Source organism: Chelonia mydas, chromosome 7 (genome assembly GCF_015237465.2).
Source record: "Chelonia mydas isolate rCheMyd1 chromosome 7, rCheMyd1.pri.v2, whole genome shotgun sequence".
Taxonomy (NCBI): Eukaryota; Metazoa; Chordata; order Testudines; family Cheloniidae; genus Chelonia; species Chelonia mydas.
Window position 1 is genome coordinate 99090059 of NC_057853.1, and position 27839 is coordinate 99117897.

At 40.4% G+C, this 27839-nt stretch overlaps 1 long non-coding RNA gene across 1 annotated transcript in view; it reads left to right on the forward strand.

Annotated features, from left to right (window-relative positions):
* Positions 1 to 299: 299 nt before the first annotated feature.
* Positions 300 to 27839, forward strand: part of LOC122466671 — a 109179-nt gene continuing 81639 nt past the window's right edge. Inside the window, exon 1 of the long non-coding RNA XR_006292379.1 lies at positions 300 to 848. This is a non-coding gene — a long non-coding RNA (uncharacterized LOC122466671). The remainder of the gene's footprint in view (positions 849 to 27839) is intronic.

Below are 27839 nucleotides of genomic sequence, written 5' to 3' on the forward strand. Positions count from 1 at the left end.
TCTACTATAACCCCAAACTTTCATATGGAGCCCTATTCCCTTTTGTGAAGAACTTTGAAATTGCAGGCTTTTATTTTGAATCAGAATGAAACCAAACATTAAAAAAAAAAATGGTCCCATGAAATGGACTTTTCTCTGGCCAGCTACAGTGCTCACCACTTATGAAAACAGCCCACTTGTGCAGATAAAGATTCAGGAGGCTGTAATAGGCTGAGCTGGCCCTTTAAGGCAGGCTACAGGGCTCACATGGCCTAGTTCAGCTCAGAACCAAGGCTTTCTAGGTCTGATAGTCCAGAGAGACTATGGAAGCTGTAGGCCTCACAGCAAGGAATGCTGGGAAGGGAAGCTGTGTGTGTATATATAAGAGCTCCCTTTTTGTCAGTTGAGAAACAAACCTAGAAGGAAATGATCTTTCATAATCTTTGGTAGGAACTATAGAGCTATTCCTGAAGCTGCCCAAAAGAGGGGGATCAGCAAGAAAATTCTGGAAAGGGATAATTTTCTATTCTGGAACTGCTAATGGGGGATTCTAGAAAGGGGCTAACCCCAGGAGTTGGTTGAGGGAAGAGGTACTGGGCAATGAAACCAAGAGCTGGCAGGACTGGATCAATATTTGCTTCTTCTCTTGGGGCTTGGAGTCTGAACTTCTGCTAGAGGATGTGAAGAAGCTTCCTTTTGTTTCCCTTTAATTGAGAGACCACTAAAGAGCACTGTTCTTACAGGTCAGAGAGGAAAAGTTGGTCTTTCCTTTTTGTGGAAGGATTGGAATTTTTTTAAATTTACCTCAAGGTCTAAATTACCCAACCAGTCAGAAGAATACTGAGGTGGCAGCTAAATCGAACAGAAAGGTAAGCACTGAGCCTAAATCTGAAAATTTTGGCCACTGTCTTGAAGCCATATTAACAGTTTATTTATATTTAATATCTTCATTTTCTTTCCCCCCACTCCAAGTCGGGCGGAACCTGTCAGTGCATTTAGAATAAAGGGGCTCATTAGGTTTTGAAGTTCAGTCCTGATTTATGGAAACAGGGTGGTAGAGCTGTTAATTCAAACTATTATTGCTGCTATTGTTTGGCTGGAGATAATTTTCTGCAAATCCAGCCTAAGAAGGCAGCAGCTGTCTTTAGATTGACAGCTATATATTTGCAAAGGAAATGAAAGAAACTTAACTTTTTCAAATACAAATCTTTCTCTTGTAGAATTATTATAGACTATAGTTTCCAAAACACAGAAGTCCTTGGTCTTTTTCAAACCTGCTAACTTCTCCTTTTCTTGACATTAACTGTGTTCTGGAGAATGTTGCTTTGTGTTTCATTGACACCTCCACCTCTCTCATGCAAACTGTCCACCAGAGCAGTAGCCCTTCTCCCTGCCCAGGTCAGTTGGAACGAATGTGCATTCCATTACAAACATAATATGGTTTCATTAAGCTGTGTGAAATACCTTGGATGCTACTGAGCATAAAGAAAAATCAATTGCTTATAGCTCTAACTTTTTAACTCTTCCCCCCTGCCATGCAACCAACCAACTACTCCATGAAAACTATATCTGCAAAGTTTGAAACTTTAGCCATGTTCCATGGATCTTAAGGCAAAAAGGAATCAATAATTCTCTTCACCTAGTCTGACCTCCAGCATAAGACAGGCCAGTAGTTTCTGCATCAAGACCATATGAGTCTTATTTGCTCTAGCCTTGTTCAAAGCATAGCTACCAGAGCTATGGGCACATAAGAAATACTTAGATGGAAACATAGTTCAACCAACATTATTTCTATTTGTCTATTGTACAATGGGAAACATGGGTTTGATTCACTCTCCAAGAATTCAATAGAGACTAAAAAGATTTTGCTTCAATTTTTAAAAATAATCTTCAAGCAGAATTTGTCAATCAAACTTTAGCCCAAGATGTGAATGACTGGAAAGTTATGAGCATATAGAAATTGGATTATTATAAGAACTGTTATATACACTTGTTGTTGGTTAAAACATGACACCTGTCCTCTAGACTCTGCTTCCCAGAGGTGTACGGCACCTTTCATATACATATATTTTGTATTCTTGTTTTTACCTGGTTCCCCTCTAAACACATACTATATTTTGCAGTACATATTGATTTTAGGAGCAATGCAGGAGGTTCCTTTAAAAGTAGTTTGGATCAGTTTCTGAATTATTATCCAAAACAATAATGATCCATTTATTTAAAATGAATGGCTATTAAACTGGCACTGAATGTTGAACTTCTGTTCCTTATAATAGCAAAGGCTAAGTGATGTGTTTAGACTGTCCATTTTGCTGTATTCCTTTTAACTTCTTTACCGCGATGGGCTAACATGATACAAATGGAAAATTCCTATTGAGACTTTAGTGTTGTACTAATACAGGAATGGATCACTGTTGATACTTGCTCATATTAAACATTACCTGTGAGTACAAGGGATTGTACTCTTGGTTTGTATGTTTTTGTGCACAAGGTCCAAATCTTCACATTCCACATGATCGTATGTACATGTTACCTACTTATGTAAAAAAAAGTGTTACTCTGATACCTTACCATTGTGATATTTTTCAGGAAGAGTTTTTTATTTTGCATCAAAAGTGAAATCTGCAGACTTTCTTCCGCGAAAGGTCTTGCCTCCCTTAGTTATATGCAAAAGCCTTTCTCATGTGCATGAATAGAGTCTTAAACTTGATAGTGAATTTTGGTGAAGATTATTTTGATGAACCAGACTCATTTGTTTACTTTCCCAGCTAGAAAACACACATCTATGTAAGTAGCCAAGAGGAGGAGGGTATAAATGCAGGACCGGGAATAGAATTTGGCTCAAGTTGTATTGACTTTGGCAAAAACATGACATGAAAAATTATGCCTCAGATAAAAATAAATTATAAACTAGAAGTATTTGAATGAGAAGAGTTCTCTATGTAAACTTAATAAATGAATGCTAATTTAGTTACCAATTTGTAGCTATGAAACATAACCAGTGATGTTATTCTTTGGAACTTGTTTTAGAAAAGATTGCATAACCCATGAAGCAATTCTTCACAAAATGCATAAAAGTGTCAGCTTATGTATAATTTATACAGCTAATGTTAGTTATGGTCTGTTTAATACTATTTAATGCTGCTGTATGACATCATTCTTTCATTTACCAGTTGAAAAAATAAGACCAATCAAAAACCTTTTATGGAATAAGAAATATGTTTATTGGATTTGATTTTAAAAAACTGCGTAAGACAATAAACATAATTGCTAGGGGAGGTATCTAAAGGATTTTTAAAAAGGCATTATTGTGGTATAGTATATATAATATTTACTATACAGTTGTTTTAATCATAATTTAGTTACTGTGCCTGTTATCTAATACACTACTAATGTGCCATGAGCAATTCATTTTGTCAATTGTCATATAGGCTTGCCCCTTTATTAGTGGCAATTATTAAATCCAATTTTAGTTGTACTTGCTATGTTTCCTCCATTGCCTGCAGGGCATCCCTATGGGAGGGATATGAGTTAGTGCTTCTGTTTTTAATCCTTACATTTTTAATCCCAAAATCCATTTTGTATATGTTCAGCAAGATGTAGGCTACCCTGTTTATACCAGCTGCCTTTCTTCACTACAGACTTTTTTTGGTACGGGAAGGAGGATGTGTGTGCAGGGAGGAAGGCAGTACCTCAAAAAATTCAAAGATTCCCTGTGATGTCTCTCAAACGGTGCCATAAAAAGGGCATAATAAAACTGATCCTTGAAACTGTATTGGTTAATATTGGCTGTAGACATTGTAATACCAGTTATATCACAAAGGGCTAAAACTTGTGGCAGTGAAAGGCCTAATATTCAGTGGAAATGTTGTTTCTATTGTGTAGGAGCCTGTGATCTGTAAAGACTGTTCAACAAGAGTCTGTGTGTGGTTCCAGAGTATCTCCCTTCTTGGGAGAATGGAGGGTAGTTCTGGGTAGGCCAAGCAAATGGCAAGATTCAGTCAGTGGCTCCACAAACAAGGCAGATCCACTCCACAATTTTCACAGAGAGGAGGGGAGCACAAGCAGTCAGTGTCCGTTATCTAATCCAGCAGCAGTGTAGAAGTGACTATAGTAAGGGCATAATAAAACACCTAATGGGTGTTGGGCACCCTGCCTGCATGATGGGATCGGGGTGGGGAGGGGGAAGGATTCTATGCCCTTTCTGCCTCACTCATGTATGTCTTCTACAAAAAGCCCTCTACCTGGGCATTATTATTTTATTTATTTATTTGTATAACTGTAGCGCCTAGGACCCTTAGGCACATACCAGGACTCTTACTGAAGTATCAACTGGATAATGAAAGAAATATAACTAGCTGGTGCTATTTATATAAAATATGAGAACTTTGGCTGTCAGAAATATCTGTCAGAATTTTCTTTCATTAACCTCTTTTGTTTGCCTTACATATGAAAGCTATTGTGGTGAATTTAGGGCCTGACTGGTCATTGAAGTTGATCCAGCTGAGGATCTGGTCTAAAATATTTATTTTGTCCTACATGATATCATCACAAGTAGGCTGAACAATAACAATTGTTCTGAATGCCAGAATATTGATATTTTTCATGAATAGTGAAAGATTTCCTTTTTTTAAGCCTTCAGTTTAAACAGGAGATCTGTTTGCTCCAGGGATTTACAGCAATGGGTTTCTTATGAAAGCCATCCAAATAATAGCTGTTAGGGATGAAATAGAAGTGAAAATACCGAATTCCTCATGGAAATCTATGAAGCAGCAGGAAATTCCATGACACATGTTACACGAAGTTCAAATACTTGAGATTCTTTTAGCTTATTCTTAGAAGTAAACAATATTGTTTTGCACCTATTTTTGTGCCCATATATTTATCTCTACACCAAAATAAATGTTTTTGTAGAACTCTACTGTTTTGGAATTTTTCATGTGAATATGAATATCCGTAGATATACACACAAATTATACATTCCTAGGACAGTAATTCACCTAAACTGATTGCAACATTACACAGCACTTTAAAATATCTAGATATAGAAACTAGCTTGAAAGCCTGCTCCATATATTTTTCACATTTGGATAACAAGTAAATTAAAATAATCTTGGTGCTCCAGAATCCCTCTATTGTAAATAGCTATATATCTATATCTATATCTAGCTTTCTGATAATGATCCATAAATAGTATTTTTTTAGAAAGGCTCTGTTCTCAAATATTGAAAGGTAAGCAGCTAACAATGTATTTGCAATTACCTGCATGCCTTAACCAAGAAAGTAGTCAGTTTATAGTTGCCTTCAATACGTAAACTACAAATTATTAGTGCATGAAAATGGCATCTAAGTTCTGTTGCTGGGGTCTAGTAATTTTGGATATTTTCCATGCTATTACTGCCTGCTCCATATACCTTTACTGGTTCTTTTTGAAATTAACTTAATGGCACTCTACAGAAATGGACTGCCTACTGAGAAAGAAAGCTTGCTTGCAAAGATGGACTAACTTCCTACTGGGAAGCACTGAGTTGGCACAAACCGAGAAATGCTTTAGCATTAATTTACTTGAGTATCAAATTATTCAAAATAATTAAAACATTTAAGAAATGAGTAGTCAATATTTGTCTTAAATAATTTGGATCCATGAGCAAGTACTTTATACTGAAAATGTCAATCATACTTCTAAGCTATATTACTAAAGCAATATACTCTAAACTTGCCACAGACTTTTTCCCCTTCAGGCAACAAGGGACACATTTTCAAAATATGGCTTCCCTTTGTGAGCACCCAAATTTGTGCACCCAGTCACTTACAAATGCAATTTCTGCCACTGTCTGTGCATGTAAATTCTATTTGCATGTTCCTGACAAATGTATGTGCACATATATAGATTAAAATGGATTTCTAGCAATTGTGTACCCATGTGACAGTGTCCAGAAATCTTCTATGCAAGTATTAGCTGGGTTGGACGTCTTTAAAAATATCACTCCAAAATTTCCCTTCCCTGAAATTTCTCTATAGAATCCAATATCTCTACCTTGTTTTTCCATTTTTCTCTCACAGCCCCAGAATTTTAGGAGTCTTGATATCCATTTCTATAAATCAGTCTCTGTCCTACCTCTTTATAGTGGGCCAAATCCTCAGCTAGTGTAAACTGGAGTACACATTTACACCAGCTGGGAATCTGTTTTTTTTTAATCTGATCTCTCAAGTCCTTCCTCAGGCTTTGTCATAACTGGAATCATGCCAAGATCATGAAGGAAACTTGATACCTCTCATGATCTGAAGTTGGGATAAATGAATGGGGACATCTGACTGTAGATATGACAACCATATTCCAATGCTGGGATATAGTCTAAATCTTTGCCCTATGTAAAAAATCATGTTGTGTCCATGGGGAAAGGACTAAGTGTTTCTTAAAGCCAGTAACGCTGTAGAGATGCCCTATTCCATTGATTCTGGTTTTTAAAATATACTTTTGCAAAGTATTCTGAACACACTTGTCTCCTTAATAGGTAGAACATCACAAACCCAGCAATTCAGAATGATTGGTCCTCTGCTCTGGAGAGGGACAAGACTAGAGCCACAGATGTGTTTCACTCCTAACATCAGTTAAGCTATATAGAGAAACAAAGCATTCACCTGCACGATGGCTTTGACCAGTTTTATCAGTCTCCTTATGGGATTTCTTGTAATCTAGGGTTTGGGATCCTTTTCATTTCATTTGTTTTCTTGTTACTGAGTAGCAAAAATATCATTCAAATGTCTTCTATTCAGGACAATGGAAAAATCAGTATTGTTGTTTGGTTAATATAGATACGCATTTTTGGTGTGTTTGTGTCTGTTTCTACAACACACACCAAATAGAACACTCTAACAGTAACTGGAGATCGCCACCTGTGTTTTCTCATTCTTACTTCAAAAAGATAGACATGGACTTCATTTCCATTACACTACATACAACATCATAAGCCACTCTGAGAGTAAAGTAAACCATAGTAATCTTAACATGAAATGAAGAAATAGTATGTCATTTTTTTTTAATGTTTTAGGCACTTGGAATGCTGATTCCAGTTCACTAACAATTTACATTGATGATAATAAATAGCTTTGCTGTTAATGTTTTTAAGATGGGCATTACTTCTAATTTCATGATAACTTCATTATGATGACCCATCACTTTCTTCTTTACACTTCCATTTCACCAGTAGGAAAGTATTTATCTTCTAGAAAAGTGGTGTTGTGAGACTTTGGTCGTATAGCACAAATGCGTGTGTGTGTGTGTGTGTTGGGGGCAGCATCTATCATCACCCCACATCTGCCTGTGCTTCTGTCCAGCAATTAATTCTGTTTCCTCAACCCCCAAATCAAACCTGTCCCTATCATCCCCCTATCAGTTCAGTCTCACTTCTGCAGCTCCTGGAGTTACTAACCCCCTTCTCCCAGGCAGGGTCCCCTTTTCCCCCTTCCAAGACTTGGTGTTGCAGAGGAGCTGTTACCTTGCTTACAGGAGGGGAGGAAGCAGAGCTGACAGGATTGTTCTACACTCTCCTCCCCTATGCAAATATCTGCTCCTGAATGGAATAGAGTTGCCTATTTCCTGCAGAAGCCCTGATTGGCTTCTCTTTCTGAGGAAGTGGACAGTGGGGAAAGCCCCCTCTGATTGACTGGTCTTCCAAGCCAGTATTAAAAACATGCACCCTTCAGTGATTTGCCTGACTAGCTAGAAATGTTGTTTCCAAGGTCTGCATCCCAGCACACTTCGAGCACTACACAAGGGTAATGGGTTTTCCAGTTTAGACCATCTCTCAAAAATACAAGGATGTTTGTATTATATAGCATACAGTTGCTGCCTACTTTCTAGTACTATCTATAGTCCCATAGCCCATGCAATCACTTTATTTTTCTTAGTTTTGAGTCTGATCCTCCCACCCTTATTCAGCTGAGCAGAAACTTACATAGGAGCCACTACAATGGCTGTATGTAACCTAACCATTCTGTTACACAGAGGAAATCCTCCACTGGCCAGCTTTGCAGTAGCATCACAAAGTTGCCTGAATGCACTGGACAGTCAGTGCTTACATATGCCAGAACAATTTAAATATTACCCTTTGCATTTAAGTGGTAGTACAATATGTCGTTGAAGTATGGTGTGGTATGTATTTGTCGCTTTTGGGTGCTTTGTGCTTACATAATACAAGATGCTGAGCATGTATGGATATGTAAGGTTGTAGAACAAATGGTATGTGATGTTATGGTATTTGAGGAATTGTGTATGATCATATAACTGATTGCTTTATGCATAAAGAGACAGTTAAGGTTGGTGTGCAACCTAAACTTTTACACTCAAATGTTGAAAAATGCCAACTGTGCAACTTTAAGAGTCTAATAACATCATTTCTACTTCTAATGAAATTTTCTATTTTTTTTTTTAAATAGAAGTGTACAAACACACTTTTAAGAGAGCTTCACTTGCTAGGACTCTGCTCTGCAGGCTGGCAAAAAATTGCAAATACTTCAAACAACTGCAGATTCCACACACCTGCCACAAAGGGGATGATTTGGTTAGAAAACACAGGAATGTATATTTGTAGTGCTTCGACAATCAGATATCAGTGCCCCATTGTGCAAGGCATTGTACATGTCTACCAGAAATACAGTTCCTGGCCTAAACTACCCACAATCTACGCAATACTGCTTTGTTTCACCAAAGATCCCTGATAGTCCACGCTTAACTGCCGCCTCTTGTTTCTCTAGCCACTGCCACAGTCGAGTCATTTCTGGCTCCCTGCAACCCCTCTGTTCTGTCTGGTTTTAGTAGCTCCGCTGAGCATAAGGCAGGCTGGGTTACCCCGAGGCTGTGGTATTAGAGGAGTGAACACTGGCTAAGATTCTACAGGGAGTAAGGGTAAGGTGTCAGTACAACAGACCGACCTCCTGTTCAGATGGAGCTTAGGCATTCCCCAATCAGGAAGGCACCTGGGTGGTAGATCTAATATACATAAACTGCTCTCTTGTGTGCCTTATGAGCTCATCCGGAGAGGTGTTTGGAGAAAGCAGGTTTGGTAGATGAGGAAGGAGGGCAGCCAGAAACTAGGGAACTTAGGTGCATATTCCAGTCCTGCAGAGTTGAGGAACGCTGAAGAGTCTGAAGCGAAGCCCCAGCATCCAGACTCCACAGGAGTGGAGCTTGGGATGGAGCTTGCTTGGTCAGGAGAGCCGTTTCTCCACAGTTCAACAACTCCATAGAAGCTTATCGCTCTGCTTGGTTCACTCCCAAATCTTTGCTTTCCCCGGGGTTAATTTGAAGCCATTTTGTGGACTCTGAAACTCATTGTTCAGCCAAGTTAGTTGCAACTAAGTGGGCAATGCATCAGACCCTGGAACTACATTGTGCTTTTAGCATGAAGCCCTTAGTAAGCAGTGGTGCATGCATTGTTTTGGGACAAACAAGAAAACAAAGGAATGCACATCTCCAGAAAGTGTAAAGATAACCAAGAAATACCCCATGCAACCTGCAACTGGAAGAGCAAGAGCTCTATGACTCTAAATGAACGCCACACTGTAGAGATACGTACTGCCTTAAGAGAGGCAGCCCAATGCTCTCTCACGTGGAGGGATACAATAGTACAGCTGAACACAACCTGGCCATTAATGAACTTGCTTGGTACGCAATTTTCAGATGTTCATAAATCAGTCTTATCTTCAAGCCACTAGCAAAGGTGGCAGGAACTTAATTTTAAAAAATAAAGGAGGAAGTAAAACAAATCATGACTTTTGTCAGCAACTGCTGATTTCTGTTTTTGCTGGTATATTTAGACATTTTGCAATAAAAAAAGTTTTTAACACTAAAAGAGAGAGTTAATGGCCAAAGCCACTCCTAGGACTATCAGGCAGTACTGGTTCTCCTGATTTATCAACTAAGCCTGAGTTAAGGGAGCATGCTACCATCTCCACTGCTGTGGTTTCTGCTTTGGCCTGTGGCACTAGGGTATTATCTATCACAATACCATGCCCCGAGGAACAGCAGACTGTCATTGCTGCCTGACAACCTGAGGAAACTGTTCATACTATTAACAACAACAAAAAAGGCAGTAGCTGTCATTTCTTCCTGCACTAAAAAAATCAGAGGTATTGGATGGCAGAGGCGCCAAGGATTCAATGGGCATGGAGACTATTCTCATCACTAGCTGTGATCCCTCTACAGAAGGGCTAAAGCACACAAGTGAAGCAGGGCTACGTTCAAAAGTTTGAATTGCCTGTGTTATTGCTCTACCTGTGGACATATTTGTTCAGTTTCAAGTGCTTTCAATCAGTGTACTTCTCACAAGCTTTCAGTTAACTCCCCTCTGGGCTATATAACTTGTTTGATGAACTTGGCCCTTTTTTCTTCTCTTCTGTCAATGAATGGTCCATAAACACACTGATTTTGTCAAAAGTATTTATTTGAAACTTTTTCACCAAAGTTTTGTGAATAATCCTTGGCCTATAGAGATTTTGTGAACAGTAACTTGCAGATATTCAAATAGCTTTACTTCCTGGTCTCAGTCACATGACTTGGGTTATGGTTACAAAAGGTTAGATTCCTGACATGGTATGGGTCAATACCCACTGCTAGCATCCGGTTTTCGACCAGAAGGCCCAGTTGAAAAGGGACCCTGGCAGTGCTGGTCAGCACAGCTAACTGGACCGCTAAAAGTCTAGCTGGCTGCATCGAGGCAGGCAGGCTTTGTGCCTGGCTCCATGCAGCTCCTGGAAGTGGCGGCATGTCCCTCTGACTCCTAGGCAGGGGGCGGACAGGAGGGCTTCACGTGCTGCCCTTCCGGCAAATGCTGCCCCCACAGCTCCCATTGGCCACGGACCAGTTCCTGGCCAATGGGAGGTGTGGAGCCAGTGCTCGGGTCAGTGCCTGCAGGCGGGGGCAGTGCGCAGAGCCCCCCGGCTGCTCCTCCGCCTAGAAGTTGGAGGGACATGCCTCCCCTTCCCGGGAGCTGCGCAGACTTCCTCCATCCCCGGGAAATGCTGGGGCCACCTGTGGTTGGGGCCACCCAGAGCCTGCACCCTGAACCCCCTCCCACACCCAAACTCCCTCCCGGAGCCTGCACCCTACACCTCCCATACTTCAGCCACTATCCCAGCCTGGAGCCCCCTCCTGTACCCCAAACCCCTCATCCCTGGCCCCATCCCAGAGCCTGCACCCCAATGCCCTGCCCCAGCCCAGATCCCCCTCCCCACACCCTAAACCCATTACTTCTGGCCCCACCCTGGAGCTCGCATCCCCAGCCCAGAGCTCATACCTCCTCCCATGTCCCAATCCCCTGCCCCAGCCCAGATCCCGCTCTAACACTCCGAACCCCTTGGACCCACCCCCCCAGCCCATCGCCACCTGCTCATAAACTCCTCATCCCCGGCCCCACAACAGAGACTGCACCCCCAGCCAGAGCCTTCACCCGCTCCTGCACCGGAGCCTCCTCCCACATTATGAACCCCTTGGGCCCCAGCCTGGAGTCCCCCCCTGTACCCCAAACCTCTCATCCGTGGTCCCATCCCAGAGCCCACACCCCCAGCCAGAGCTCTCACCTCTCCTGCACCCTCTGCCCCAGCCAGGCGAAAATGAGTGAGCGAGGGTCGGGGCGAGTGAGTGATGGAGGGAGGGGGGATGGAGTGAGCAGGGGGTGGGGCCTCAGAAGGGGCAGTCGGGGCGGGGCCTTGGGGAAGGGGCGGGGGAAGGGTGTTGGGTTTTCTGCAATTAAAAAGTTGGTAACCCTGTCCACTGCCTTTAGTAGATACTGTTAAACAGAGGCTTTATTGTTGCTGCCTCTTTGAAGGAATAACCCAGCACCAAAAAGAGTACGAGTACTCTTAACCGCTGCTTGTAGCTGCTCTTTATAGAGGAGTCACCAGGTGTGCCTCTTTCAGTAATCAGTGTTCACTAGCTCCAGGCCCTCCAGCCCTTACAGGGCAAGCCACCCCGTTATACTTGCTTTTCTTTCTTTTTTTATTGGAAAGCCAAGATTAACAGGTATTCACATGACTCTAGGAGTTAGGGCTTTAAGAAAAGTACCAGTTATTGAAAGACTCATCATAAAATCACAAGAATTGGCAACTCTGAATTCAGTGTAGTAGAGTGAGTTGTGGGCCAGAGTTCCTGACTAGCCAAGTCCAGAATGCCTCCTTTCTATTAGTGGTTGTTAGACAAAACATGATTTTTGTCAATCCACCTGTATATTTTGCCGCCTATTACATGACAGTCTTCTGGATTAAGTCTTGAGACAGTTCTGTCCTACAAATGAATGAAAAGAGTTAGATATTTTGATCATATTGTGTTTTCTGATTAGTAAATCTAAATACAAATTAAGAGGTTTTAGTCTACATATATATTGTTTCTGTCTATGTTGCATACACTGTTACATTAAGAAAAGTTAATTTTATATTACTGAATATTATCTGAAACTCAACATGATACCTGTCAAGTTGCCATGGTAGGATAGATACTTTAACTCTCCTCAGCAGGTGACCTTGTTTGCACACTGTTTAAACTTGTTCATCCATGATTCCTTACATGATAACCAGAGTATTAAAGATATATTAAGGATGGCTCCAGACTTCTATCAAATACAAAAATGTATCACTGGAAAGATAAAAGATAAATGAAGACATGCAAACTATTTGGATGTTTTCCTCCTTTTCCCCCTACTCATTTATTATTAATTAATTATTTGTATTGCACTAGTGCCTACAGGCACCAATTAGGTTTAGGTTCCAGTTGTGCTAGGCATAATATAAATAGAGTAATAAAAGCAGTCTTGGCTCCAGAAAGCTTGCAATCCAAGACAAGACATAACAATTGGGTGTAACAATCTATCGGAAAGAATGCGAGAGGGAGAGGTGAAACATCTTGCATTTACACAGGCCAACTGTGTGCTCAGCTCCACCATTTCAAATCCTTTTAAAAATTAGAAGTAATTATAACATATAGAGCTAAGTATCAGATGTTCTTACTGATTATCTACTTAGCCACTTTCAGCTGGCAATTTAACAATGGCATCCTAGCAGAATGAAGGAGGTCAAGGTAATGGCTTTTAGCGTTGGTTCAGGAAGGGCATTCCGTGCATCACTTAATAAGCGTCTGCCTTATCACAGCATCTTATCTTGTTCTCATTTATATAATTTCTCCTTTATTTTCTGGCAAGGGTGTTGAATGTTCAAGAGATAATAGTTGGTATATTTTCAGACTACCACTATATTTTTCATCAGTTTGGGGATACTAGTCATACCTTATTGGAGTTTCCAGCCAGCATTTGTGGATGCCTTTGAGTGATTTGTAGTACATACTAAGCTACTTAAGCTACCTTCTTCGCTATGTGGGTTATTTTACTCTCAGCTGATATTTTACTATGTAGAGCATGGGTGAAATCCTGGCCCCAGTGAAGTCACTGGTTAAACTCCCATTGACGTCACAGGGCAAGGATTTCACCCCATGGCTTTTTAAAAGAGCTGAATTTAGTGGGGAAATTCTAATAGTGGGGAGTCCATCTAGTCCAAATTCTCAGTCTATCTGTTTTAATTCAACTTTTAACTTTAACTTTGGAAATCACCTGTATTTTGGTGATCCTCTTACCATCAGTCTTTCAGCACCCTTTTTGAAAGAGAGAAATGTAAGGCCGGTGTTATGCATGAAAAGGCCCCCAAATACTTCTCCTGCAGTATTCTTAGCCCTCCCATAGCAATGGACGGAGCTTAGGACCTGAACTTGGATCCACTTCAAATAAACCTGTAGGCTGAACTACTTGGAAACATCTAATGTAAAAATAAAAGTTGTGCTATAAATGTACTTTCCTGCATCTTACTTCCTCCCATCAATAGATAGCACTTACCCATTCTGCAAATAAAGCTGCACCATGTATTTTAATCGAGACGTGGGTCTCCTGCTCCCAACACTTATAATCAGATCCCAGTTTTCCAACTAAAGCTGTTTGATATCCTACTTTTTTCAAAATAGTAGCATGTCAATAAGTCGGAGAATAGTTCTGTTGTTAGATTTCCCCAAGCATTCTGAGGAAATCCTTTGACAATTTGCTGTATAAAGTCAGTTAATTGCTTTATATAGTGGAACAAAAGTGAGTATTTAGACCTATCACATGACAGACATTCAGAAAATATGGGAATGACATATTTGTCAATAAAATGATCACTAGAAGAGTAAATTATTTTATTATGTGAACGTTCTTGGTTTGTACTAATAACTGACACAGTCTTAACCTGCTGTCTGAATAGCAGGAAGAAAAGGCTCCAGCTTATTTTTTTGAATCTTCTCAGGATCTTCCTATAACCAGAAAGTAAATCTCAAGACACCATAGAATTGAATAAAAAAAGATAGTTTAAATTATATTTTATTTTAAGTTGGGTAGGATCATAATAGAAAAAGATCATCAAAAACAATGAAAAAAATAATTGTTAATTTCTACAGTACCTTGAAACAGAAGCCCATGAGAATAAATGGAATAAGGATACTATTAAAATTTCCTCTTTTATTATATCTTCTCTGCCAGAGTAATTGTTGCTGTGTCCAATATATGCAGGGGACAATTTACTAGCTGTTTTCTATTAGTTTTTAGCATTAACATATACAGAAAAAAATGAATAGCAAGCTTTTCTTTGGTTAATTAAATGACTGACAAGTCATAGATGTTGCTGCACCAACTCTTCCATATGATTTAAAAACACTGGCAAACAAAAGAACAGTAGACTAATGTAAACGACACTCTTTATTAAGTGAATATTGATGCTATATTATAGATTTTTTTTATGAGCTTGAGTAGACTGGAGTGCATGTCTCTTTTCAAGTTTCATATATTAATATTCACAAAGAGAAAACTGCTTGTATCATTCACATAAAGGAATCTAAAAGATGCTTTCCTGTTGCAATGACACCACTCTTGAAAGACTTTATTTTCCAAAATGACCTACTACAACAGTGTATTTTTATTATCAAGATAACATATAATTATTCATTTATTCAGTATAAAATTAGTTTGGTTTTGCTAATTGGATGCTGTTTTTTACAAGCTATCTTCAGAATCAAATGCACTGAATAGGTATTCCTGCAAGGCATAGAAGTTCCTTACAGACAGCACTTTCCATGATTCTGTTCTTGTTTGGAAATAAATTGTAATATTGTTCTCATTTTCTCTTTAAGAGTACTTCAGTCTTTTGTAATTAATTCAATAACCTTTTCATGTTAAAGTGAATTTGGTGCTAATTAAAGGTGCCAAATTGTCAACCTTGGAAACAGCCACAAAATAGATCTATTATACTATCATCTCTCACAGAGCTGCTCAGCTATTTCGAGGAGGACCATCTTTATCAGTGAAGCACAGTTTAGTTTGTGGACACCTATCCTCAAGAACTGGACCAAGACAATCAGTGCATTTCAATTTCATTTTAGACACCAAATAGCAACTGGAAGTTAATTAGTTTCAGTCACGATTTCTTTCAGGTTAGCGGACTTATGATGACTTGGATATGGAAGACCGTGTATCCTATTACTAGTCTCCTCAGCTGTCCACTACCTCAATACTTTAATTCATCTAAATATTTTGGTTAAATAGATAATTATTGTTTTCACAGACTTCATCAGGGTACTAAGGTTCAAACCCTCAACTCCCATTTGAAATTAATGGTAGTGTGGTGCCTAAATATCATTAAGAACCTGGGCCTAAGTATTTTCAACTCAGTGAGCTGTGATGGAAATTGAGAACATCTAGTGTTTTGCAGGATTAGCTATATATAATTTAGGGTGAGTTATGCTGTTCTGGGAAAACACAAACAGGATTATTTTAGAAGTGATTAATAATAATTAATAATGCATGTTTACCTAGTACTTCTAAGAATGACCTCACAGTGCTTTATAGATAGTATGTATGGATCTCTTCACCCATCATTGAACTCTTGGTACCTTTCACATGAAATGTAGCCTCCATTTAACATTGCTCAGCAACACTATATAAGAGTTTAGGACAGGAAGTAAAGTAAAATAACTTAGGCAACTGAGACAACAGGGAGAATGTCAGAGGACAGAATGAATTGCCAAAGATGGATATAAGCCAGAACATCAGCTCTAACAACTCTGTACTTGTGAAAAGTGCCATGTTTAATTAACATAGGTAGTTTTAGTTCTCATTTTTATGTCTCTGAAAAACACCTCCAACAGCAGTGTTTCTTTGCCAACACAGAAGGGAAATGAGTTCAATAGTGAATTGAAAGGAAAATGTGTCATCTGCTCAGTTACCATCATATATCCTGTAGAACTTCGGTTTCCTTGGAGATATCTTATCTGATTACTGGGCAGTCCTAGCTCTGATAAGCTTATCAGCCTTGGTGTGGTAGGCCATCTTGGTAGGACAACTTCACTAATAAACACATGGAATGTTTGTAAAGTGATATATAACAAAATATGAACATACAAAATAATAGCCCAGTCCTGAAGTCTTTACTCAGAAAAAAATTCTTTTGAAATCAATGGACCAATCTTCCACCCCATAGTTTTGCCTGAGTAAAGACTATAAAGTTGTGCCCTAAAGTAGTAGTAAAATGATACTGGAGTTCAATTAATTCACAGTGAACTTACTTGGACAAATCTTGCAAAGCATACCCAAGCAGCTGTCTCTTAGATTTCAGTAAAAATTTGCCTGAGGGATTGTAGGGTTTGGCCCAGTAAATTTAGTTGGTTATAATAATGATAGAGGAACAAAACGTTAATCATTCAGCATTTTAAACTGAAGGGATTTCTGCTAAACGTGTAATGTCCTGATGCAACGTACTATGGTAAAGGAAATACTCCATAATCTTACAATTGACTTGGATTAATTATGAGGGTGATGAATAGTGTTCAACCTATGTAAATAAATGTGTGCCTGAGATTCAAGACCAATGAAAGTGCTGCTATGTTTTAGTGGACCATGGTATCATATTTCATGTAGTAAAAGTTGTGAGGGAAGAGGAGTGATATTTATGGAGTGCAAAGCACTGTGGGATTTTGTGGGAAACCACATATATTCAGCTTGTCAGAAAACATCTTAATATTTACTCTTACAATCCCTAGGCTACTGCTTTCTAAACCTAAAGCTTTCATTAGCCCATTTACCAGATATAAAACATTTGTAAGTCTGTTGAAAGAGTTACTTTCAGGACTGGCATTTTGCACAGTAATACAATGATACCTTTACATAACCTTATCACTATGAAGTAATGTCAAGTACTTGCAAATGGTCTGGCTTAGCCCATTAAATTAATTCTATTTTTCACATTTGTGTTCATAGTGTTTTGATTCTTCCAAAGCATCCCTCATTATTATTATTTATTCCATAGAAATCACAATCCCACTTTCTGGGTATGCATTTTTCTCATTGCCTTACTGACCTGAGAATCTTTAAAGCTGAATGTTAGTGAAAGTACTCAATGTGAATATTAGTTTTAAGATTGATGTTTTTCGGTTCCCTCTCACTCCCGTCTCTTGGAGTCACTTGTCAACAAAATATTGTTGACTGTATCTCCAGTGCTGGCTGTCCCACATTTGTTGTTACATAGCTGTTCAGCAGTTCACAATTGCTTACATTCTGTATGTCCTACTGGTTCACAAATGTATGATAACAACAAGAACTCTGGGTCTTAGATCTTCCTGTTACTTTTGGTCCCTGAAGATTTTGTGATGAGAAGTTCTATAAATTGAAAAATAAATAAATATTGCTTAAAAAGCTAAATAAAGGGGATTTTTTTTGTCCAAATAGATAGTTTTTGATTCATGTTGCATACACAATATATTACATTAAGAAAGGTTAATTCTATATTAAATATAATCAAAAACACAACATGGGGCCTGTCACGCTGACATGGTGTGATAGGTACTTTAATACTGCTCAGCAGGAACCCTTGTTATATTTTTTTTATATGTTAGTAGATGTCTACTTAGAATTGATCAAACCTTTCCTTCTGAAACATATATGCCAACACCTCCACAACACACTATAAACTAGACTCTCAGAAAACAATAATGATGCTTATCAGTCACTCGCCTTGAGTTTGCTTGTGAAAAACCTCTAGCTAGTATGCTACTGGAGCTCTTAAAACATAGATCTTTTTGCTGCACTGATAATTCACTCACAGCTTGAGATTGATGACTATGTGAAGTCCATAAAAGATGTTACCACTATATTTTCTTCTTATGATTTATTTTATCATGTTGTCAAGGTTTGCAGAAAACAAGAAACAAATCAATGAATGTCATGCTTAAATATTAAAGAAGGCTGTAATACACAATTTTATTCAGATGCCTTATTCAATCTTGTGGCTCTGAAAAGGGTAGCAGCAGCAAAGCTTTTATTTGAATTACTTTTGGAAAAATTAATTTAGTGTGAATGTTGAATTCTGAATGGCAAAAGGGTAGCTAACTTTATTTGTTTAAAGAGGAATATATAGTTGCTTAGATTCTTTGAAAGCAGCTCTAGAAACTGAGGGAAATTGAGTGGTTTTTCAACTAAACAAAACTTTGGAACCAAATTATTTAATAAGTTCAGACCTTCTAAATTAGTGGGAGGTTACCTGAAAGAGCAAAAAAAAAAAAAAAAAAAAAAGGTTCAGGCATTGCTTCATCAAATGAGATTAGTGTTAACGACCTCTAAATACTGCAAACCTGCACAGTGTACAAGTTACTCCTTCATTGCCACTAAGCTGAGATCACATTTTATTGCTTAGTGGGGAGGGGGGAACAGACTTGTGGTATAAAAGGATTTTACTCCAATGCCTGTAGCCACACCACTTCAGAATTGGTTGTTTCAGTTCTAATGCTCCCTTTCCATGTTTCATTAGAATTCAGACACAAAGTAGCAATTAAACCCCACTTGCTTTTTGTTTCTTTGTTTTAGTTTTACATTACTTACATTTAATGATGGGAGAAATTACATCTGAATATTCTGATGTTTTTAAACTCATTTGAAAGTAATGGGTTCAAAATGTTGAAACAGAAATGAATCTTTTTAAAGTTTCTCTTCCATTTAAGGCCAGCTCGGGAAAAGTGGTAGTTTTGTTGCTCCCTCTATCCAGTTTATCATGATCTAGCTAGGCTTTTACATGGCACCTTATCACCATGGTGTCTGGACATTTCTGTGTTTCGGTGTTATGGCAGGGGTTAACGTTGGGGGTGGGGGCGGGGAGGGTAGTGATATTCATCAAAGCTCTGTCCACACAATAACCTCTACTCATGTGGGTTGCCAAAATGAGATACTGCTCACAATAGGCCCTGGAAGTGTTCAGATATGATTATACTTGCTCACTGGGTATGGCTCCCATTCACTAGAGTCCAAGTGTATCCACGGGCTGTGCTTGGCTTTCCTTCAGTGGGGTTTCGGTAAGGCTCCTTAGGCTTGTCTCCTATACTGGGGAGAAAAAGGAGATGAGTGGGGTTGGGAAAATGCCATCATTTATGGAGCCAAAATGAGACATCTCTCACAGTAATTTGTGAAGACTTACCTAATCTCCTCCTCCTCCTTTCTTACATGCTTTTGAGCAGTGAAATAGTTAACTATGCTGACATGTAAAGGATCATCTTTGAGCATCTGGCTACCTCCCTGTGACAAGCTTGGCAGTTCACACCTTTTACAGATACTGTCTCAGGTTCTCTGCAAACTTGGTTAGACCTCTCCGCATCACCAGCAAAGAGTCCTGTGGCACCTTATAGACTAACAGACATATTGGAGCATGAGCTTTCGGGGGTGAATACAGCAGAGTGACTTTTGTTTTTTAAAGTGAAAGCTGAGATTCTAGAGAACAAGAAGATAGCTTGAAAGAGGTGCCCATGTGTTGTACTGACCCACTCTGTGCCCTAGTAGGGAGTTTAGGTTGAAGAGGTGAGTTTTTTGGATTTGCTCTGAAGATGCTGAAGTTCAAGATTCCCCTGATCTCTTCTAGGATTTCCAGATTCATGGTTTAGTTCAGGGGTCGGGAACCTTTGAGAAGTGGTGTGCAAGTCTTCATTAATTTAAGGTTTCGCGTGCCAGTAATAAATTTTACATTTACGCCCCCCCCCCCAATGGAAACCCAGACTGGCAGTGGGCTGAGCAGGGCTGGCGGCCAGGATCCCGGATGGCAGGGGGCCGGATGGCCGGAACCTCAGACCAGCAGCAAGGTGAGCGGGGCTGGCGGCTGGTATCCCCGGCTGGCAGCAGGCTGAGCAGGGCCGATGGCCGGGATCCCGGCTGGCAAGGGGCCAGCGGCCAGAACCCCAGACCATTAGCAGGCTGAGTGGGGTGGCAGACAAAACCCCAGACCAGCAGCTGCTCACCCGTTGCCGGTCTGGGGTTCCGCCGGCTCCTGCCAGCCGGGTCCTGGCCGCTGGCCCTGCTCAGCCCGCTGCCGGCCCTGCTCAGCCCGCTGCCGGCCCTGCTCAGCCTGCTGCCGGCCAGGGGTTCCATTCACCCAGGTCGGCAGCGGGCTGAGCAGGGACGGAGTCCAGGATCCTGGCTTGCAAGGGGCTGGCAGCCAGAACCCCAGACCGGCGGCGGGCTGAGCAGCTCAGCCCACCGCCGGTCTGGGGTGCCATCCACCGGCTCCTGCCAGCCGGGGTCCCAGCCGCCGGCCCCGCTCAGCCTGCTGCTGGCCTGTGGTTCCGTTCACCCGGGCAGGCAGCGGTCTGAGCGGGGCCAGCGGCCAAGACCCCGGCTGACAGCAGCGTGCCAGTAAAAATCGGCTTGTGTGCCACCTTTTGCACGCATGCCACAGGTTGCCAATCCCTGGTCTAGTTGCTGATAAAGCTTTGTCTCCTACACATGGTTTAGACACAACAAATTGTGCATCTTGGCTAGTGGGTTAGATTGGAAAGGTTGAGAGCCACTGATCTAGACCACTGTACCCCTTTCAGAAGTCTGATTTGTCTTGCGTACCCCAAGTTTCACCTCACTTTAAAACTACTTGCTTACAAATCAAACACAAAAATACAAAAGTGTCACAGCACACTATTTTATATTTACAGTCTAATTATAAAATAAATAAATTGGAATATAAATATAGTACTTACATTTTAGTATATAGTATACAGAGTGGTATAAACAAGTCATTGTCTGTATGAAAGTTTAGTTTCTACTGACTTCGCTAGTGCTTTTTATGTGGCCTGTTGTAAAACTAGGCAAATATCTTGATGATGTGATGTACCTCCTTGGAAGATCTATGCATACTCCCTGGTTAACCACTGGACTGGATGACCATTGCGGTCCTTTGTAACCTTATTATACTAAGAAACAACAGCTTTCTTACCAGATGTGTTTTAGAAAAGGGCTTTTTTCAGTCTTAGCTATCTGGTTATCCAGAAGCAGTGAAGAGTCCAAGCAAATATTCAGTATGTGCAGAGCAGTGCCTTACCTAACTTGGCACAGGTACCCATGGTAACTTTTGTCTTCCTATCATCACCACTGTCTTCTTAGGATTTTCTTTCAGTTAGCTGCTGTGGATCCTGTTGCAGATCTCCGCTAGGCCTGTGGATGGCAAGGAGAGGGCTTCTTAATGGTTTCTGATCAATAGGTATATCTATATATAGATATATTATTGGAATTTTAGTCCATGCTGTTCTACAACCTCCCCAGTGGCTTCATATCAGATACTGAACAGAATAGGTGAGAGAGTTATCACTGAGGGACTACCCAGGTGATAGGGTTTTAGGAGCCTATCACCTGCCATCTGAGGAGGAAAAAATAAAGACATCTCAGTGTGATCTCGTCTGATATGGGACAGCAAGATTCCATGGGTGTCCATGAACAGGCTGTGGAAAGGTACAGCAAATATGGGTGGTATTATATGGCTCTTGTTCATGGTAAAGAGAAGATCCTCCACTATCATCTCTGCTCCATGTCCTAGCCTGAAGCCTTATTGAGAGAGGTCCGGGATACTGGTAGCATCCAAGTGGAGCTGGACGTAATGTTGGTAAGCTTCCCAAGTACCTTGTTCAGTTATAGGAGATTGCATACTGGTCAGGAGTTGGACAGGTTGGTTGCAATGAATGTTAGATTCTGAAGTCCTCTTTGGATGATGGAGTGATTCAGGGCAGATGCTACTGACTACCTCAGATGGGAGGTGTCCCAGGTGCTCTCAGTATCCAAAGAGGGCATGCATCAGTCACAGAAGGTGACTCAGTTTCCATGCAATGCTCTCGAATTCTTGTTATGTGAATGCAGTAGAGGTTGATCAAGAGGAAGTAGTGGGCTGGAAAGAGGCCCCTACAGTGAGGTATAGTGTCTTTGATGTCAGAAGGTAGTACAGGAGAGCTGCTTCAGCAACTGGAATGTGTATGGGACAGTGAGGAGGGAAACTGGAAGCTGAGGGGAAAGAAATGGGGTGGGGAGCTCTGAGGAGAATATGGGGAATAGAGAGTGAAGCAACTGGGAACCATCTCTTTAAGTTTACATACCTACGTTTATTTTTGAACCTGGATAATAATAGTGCTATATATTCAGGATACTAAATATTATTGTAATATATTTTTATTTATCCCATTCTTTTGAAGGCAAAACAAAGTAAAGTCAAATGAAAATTTGTCACAAACGTCTGTAACAAAGGACTACCGGTGACATATTTTTTGCGCTATCAGACTTTCACAATTAGTATGACACCTCTCCTTTCCTAGCCCAGCCTTCCTTTGTAATAAACATGATTAAGCCAGACAGTCAACCTTACACTAGTGCCTAAAGCCATATTTAATAAAGTTTTATGCTCTCATTATACACTTTTTTCACACTAGAAATAAGGAAATCTGTAGGGCATCTAAAAATGCAAAGTTCAAAATCTCTCCCATTTTCTTGCCCTCCCCATCTACATCCATCCACAAACCCCATTAATTGTAACCCTCTGTTCTTGCTATGAACTTGCTATGACTCATCTAAGTGAAAGGCAGCTTGGGCCAAAATACTTCCTGTGCTGTGTCTCAAATTTTCTTAGCTCTAGAGAGCACTTACGGTATTTCACGGGACATTTCTTTCTGCTGCCCTCAAGCACTTTTTAGGGCATATACCTTGGTTTTCTCCAGCAGTGGAATTGATATTGAGTCACAAAATTAGGCAAAATCATTGTTGCCTGCCCCAAACAGATCAGACAGTTAGAACAATGAGTTGGGTTTTAATTAATTAAATTTGATGCTTTAATTTAGTTTGAGACTATAACTGCAAACTGAAGCATATTTTATTTGCAGCTTTCATAATGTATCAGAATATATTTATAACATAGTATTAAAAATAAAGTATATTGGATTATGTGTTTTTTTTTTCAAGCATAGAATTTAAATAACCTTAGAACAAATTCTTGTAGAATCAAATTTGTAACTCGGGACCCAATTTTAGCAGCTCTTTTCCTGCATATGTTACTGTTTATTATAACACATGGCAGAGAAAACAAACTTAAAGTTGATCTATCTTTTTTCTCTGCCATGGCCCAGTAGGTTGGAAATTGGCTGTTACATTAAAACGACATCAGGAAGGGAATAGAGTCCTTATCAAAGATAACCAGTTCTGCTGCTTTGAAAGGACACTGTCAACTTGAAAATCACATTTCTGTCTGAAATGCTGTGCCTACTGTAGTTACAAGTAACTCATAGGATTAATGGAGCTGAAAACATTTGTTGGGGGGAAAAAACATTTTCCCCATCTATTTTCCCCCATATGTTTATTTCATTAGCACTTTAGGTGAAGTCCATTCCTGTACAAGAGCCAATAGGCTTGTTCAGCATTTTAGTCAGTCTTATTGTAGGCGGGACTGGTAGTGCTACCCATTATTAAGGTTGCCAGATACTTCCCATTATAAGATACTGTTTTCCAGTGCTTATGACTTTGCCAAAATGTAACTATTTAGGCTGAAAAATTTCCGTTCAGTGTGTGGTGCATGTGTGGTTTATGTGGGGCGTGGGAGGGGGCGGGAAACATTAACCAAATTAGTTCAGCTGTTTCCAAGGATGAGACTAAGTAAAAAGAATGTGCTCCCCAACGCTCAGTAACTGCAGTTGAGGCTGGTCTGTATTCCAGTAGGGAAGGCTCACCTGGGCAAGGAGTAGCTATAATCTGCCCCTGTAAAAAAGTATATGTTTGGTTAGTACTGGTAGTTTACCTCTTAACATTTATGTACTTCATAATTCATGTTCAAGTAAATTGTGTTTCTGCTGCTGCTGTTATAGACTGCTATGTTATGGGGTTGCTTTATTTACTGGATAGCCGTTGTTTTGTCACAGGACAATTATCTGATGCAGTTACAGAAAAACTGAGGCAAGTTGATATCCTGATATTAAAGTTCATATGATTAAAGAGAGTCTTTTCTCTTTAGATTTTGTTCTCCAGGATTTCTAATGATGTGAACTCTAGATTGACAAGGTGGGAAGGGCTCTGTGTAAGCTCTAAAGCTTGTTTCTTTCACCAACAGACAGTCCAAAAAAGTATTACCTAACTTACCTTGTCTCTCTAATATCCTGGGACCAAAAAAGCTACAACACCACTGCATGGCTTTTTAGTTATTTCATAATATTTGGATGCCCCTTTGTAGCTACTCCCTCCTTAGGGTGTGGTTAACAGAGGAGGAGAATGCCACTGGAAGTCTCCAATTATTTTGCAAATTGGTTTGGGTTTTTTGGTAGGACACAATGTGGTAAAGATTAAACAGCCTTCTGGTTTGACTTTCTGTAAAATGCCTTGAGAAAAAACAGCCTCATCCTACATATGTTAGCTAGAAATATTACCAGGGCATTCCTTCTTGCATTATTTCTCGTTAAAATACTAGGAAAGCAGTTGCTGTGCTTTCCCTCACTGTTTTGACAACAAATTTGCATACACAAGTTGCAAATACTTCAGGATATACACGTGTTTGTTTAGATGTACCTTACTATGCCATCTGTCCTCATTCTCATCTAGTTTAGGTTTTGTTTGCTGTGGACACTAGAGGCACTAGAGTGATTATGAACATTTGTATTGTGTGGAAAAATCTGGAGTGAAATATAAGCTCCATTGAAGTCAGTGACAGTATTCCCATTGACTTCAATGGAGCTTATATTTCACTCCAGATTTCAGATTTCACCTATTATTTTTGTACATGGAAGCAGTTCAGAAGAGTTCCTGTCTGCAGTAAGAGACTGTTCCCTCATTGGTCATTTGTTTCGTATTCTAGAAAAAAGCATAAGGAAGGATAATAGAAAAAGAGCAGTTATGCAAACATTAAAATGAAAAGTTAAGTGACAACATTGCTATAAACTAGAATGAGCCACATTTTCAAAAGGAAGTCAATTTGCCTGGGAACTTGCAGTCTAGTGCTCAGTCTCCCTGTCAGCACTATAGTATCTGAGCACCTGCAAACACTTGTAATGTCTTTTGTGTAAGCAGAGTCAGGATGAGCTCTACCCTGACATCTGGTGGTGAGTTGTGGAAAAGGACTCCAGGGGCTGATCTCATTTGCATGGGCACAGACTGCTTGCCCAAATGGTCACTTTGGCTGCTGTGGGATCCCCAGTCTCTTTGTTATTGGGGCAGGAAGAATAAAGTGTTGTTATCCTGGCTATGTGAATCAAGGACAGTGGAACTGTACTTAGCCTTTTATGATGTAGGGACTCGCCCTCAACTAAGTAGCACTCGCTAGGCAAGGGACATAGCAGGCTGGCCGCTGGAGAGGAGTGGTACAGCTGGTGGAGCATAATGGCTTGCAGGATGGCTGGTGGAGCAGAGTGTCTCACAGTGAAGGCTGCAGCAGACATCCCGTGGGGGGCTCCCCCAGTGGAGAGGCAGGGCAGTCGGCCGTCGACATGAGCAGCGGAGCACGTGTCCCCATACCTCCCCCTTTTTCCACTCAGGCTGGGAGGTAAACTCTGCAGATGAACTTTTGAACTTTTTGGGTTGCTGGACTTCTGGGACTTTGGGTGACTTTTGGGTTTCCGGACTTAAGACCCCGAGGGGAAAAGGACACTGCCAACCTACTTGGGGGTGGGTATTTGCTCATGGTTGGTGAATCCTGTTTATGGCGTTTCCCCAACATAACACTGCATTGTTTCCCTCCTTTTATTAAAAGGCTTTTGCTACACTCAGACTCTGTGCTTGCGAGCGGGGAAGTATTGCCTCTTAGAGGCACCCAGGGGGTGGTATGTAATTGTCCCAAGTCACTGGGTGGGGGCTCAAGCTGGTTTTGCATTGTATTATTGAAACGGAACCCCAAGATACTGAACACTGCCCTTGTTGCTGCCAACTCTGATGGGTAGAAGGATTACATTTGAATCAGGTTTTAGACTTTTGCATCTTTATTGCTTTCAATGGAGTTGAACCAGTGTAATGAAGAATGAGAGAATCAGACCCAGTGAGTGCTCCTGTGGATAGAACTAAAAAGAGAACTCTTATTTATAATGCAAATACAAACCTGATGTTGTGGCTTTCTTCTGGGATGATCCGTAAAGGGAAAAGTAGAGCTAGGGATTAAAAAGTGAGCAAGTGATGTATAAACCATGAAATTCAATTAGTTCCTCCTAGAAAGCCAAATTTTGGTGAATATTGTAGAGGAAAGGTAAGGAGAAAATACTTACGTCAAAGCTACCCTTAATAAGCTTCAATAATTAATTGTAAATTGCTTGTTAGACCTGGAAATGCACCATATTTGGCATACTTTTATGGGTGCAGAATAGAAAGAATGACAGGTTAATTAATAATTTATAAGATTTCTCATCCTCAAGTTTAATACAAAATCCTTTGTATTTTGTGGCTATATAATATGTGATACATAGCAGCAAAACACCCAAGGAGGTGATTGTCATTGGACCTTCTGTGGCAGGATGAGAAGGAGGGCTGTCCTTCACCTCCCATCCCTTGTACGTTTTATTTGAGAGGATAGCACAATAGCAGCCCCTGTGAGCAGTGTCTGCTTGGGGAAACAAATCACTTGGAAATGGGCAAAGGGGAGTAGGGAGACATGGCCAGACCCTTTCCACATTGGCCCACATTGGGGTGGATAACTGGGGATGGGGAGTGGTGTGATCTGTGTCTCTTAATGGATAGTGTAGACTGCACATTAGGCAACCTCAAGAGACAACATTCCTACTTAGTAGAGCTGCTTAAAAATTTTCCAGTGGAATGGGTTGCCATTGGAAAATGCCAGTTTATCAAAAGCGAAACATTTTGTGGAAATATGATGTGTTTGACGCATCTTCTAATGGAACACAGGCAGGGTTCCAAAACTACTAGGTAGATTTTGAAACTTGCATCTTGTGGATGGCCTCAGGACTGGGGATCCCTAGCATTGTCCGATTCCTAGGCCAGTGGGCTCCTCAGGGTGCCTCTCAGGGATCAAGGGCAATCCATGTATCTTAGCAGCCTTGGAATCATGGCCACTAGAAGCCCTGGCTTCTAAATAGCAGTGGGAAACAGACCAGTCATTCATATCAATTTAGGCAGCAGTTGCCAGAGCTTGCCAGGGAGCATATTTTGTTTTGGAAACACCACGTTTTGGTGTTAAAGAAAAACTTTATAGAAATTCCATTTTGTGTGAAATTTTCAAAAATAATTTTGGTTTTGTTCCCATTCAGAAAGAAAACCAGATTTCTAAATGTCAAAATGTCTACTCCTGAGGGATAATCCATTGCCTATCCTCCTCATGCTTCTGTAGGGGCAATGCCACCACCTACAGAGGTCTAGGTGCAGATCACACTGTAAGGACTGCTAATTTGGGGCCAATCACCTAGGGTAGCACAATATGAAGCACAATGTGGGAAGGACAAGTGCTCACAGGAGACCCTTACTGTGCAAAGGGCACCCAAATGATAACTGTCAGTAAGTATTTGATAAAGGTAAACACCAAAGAGGGAGATT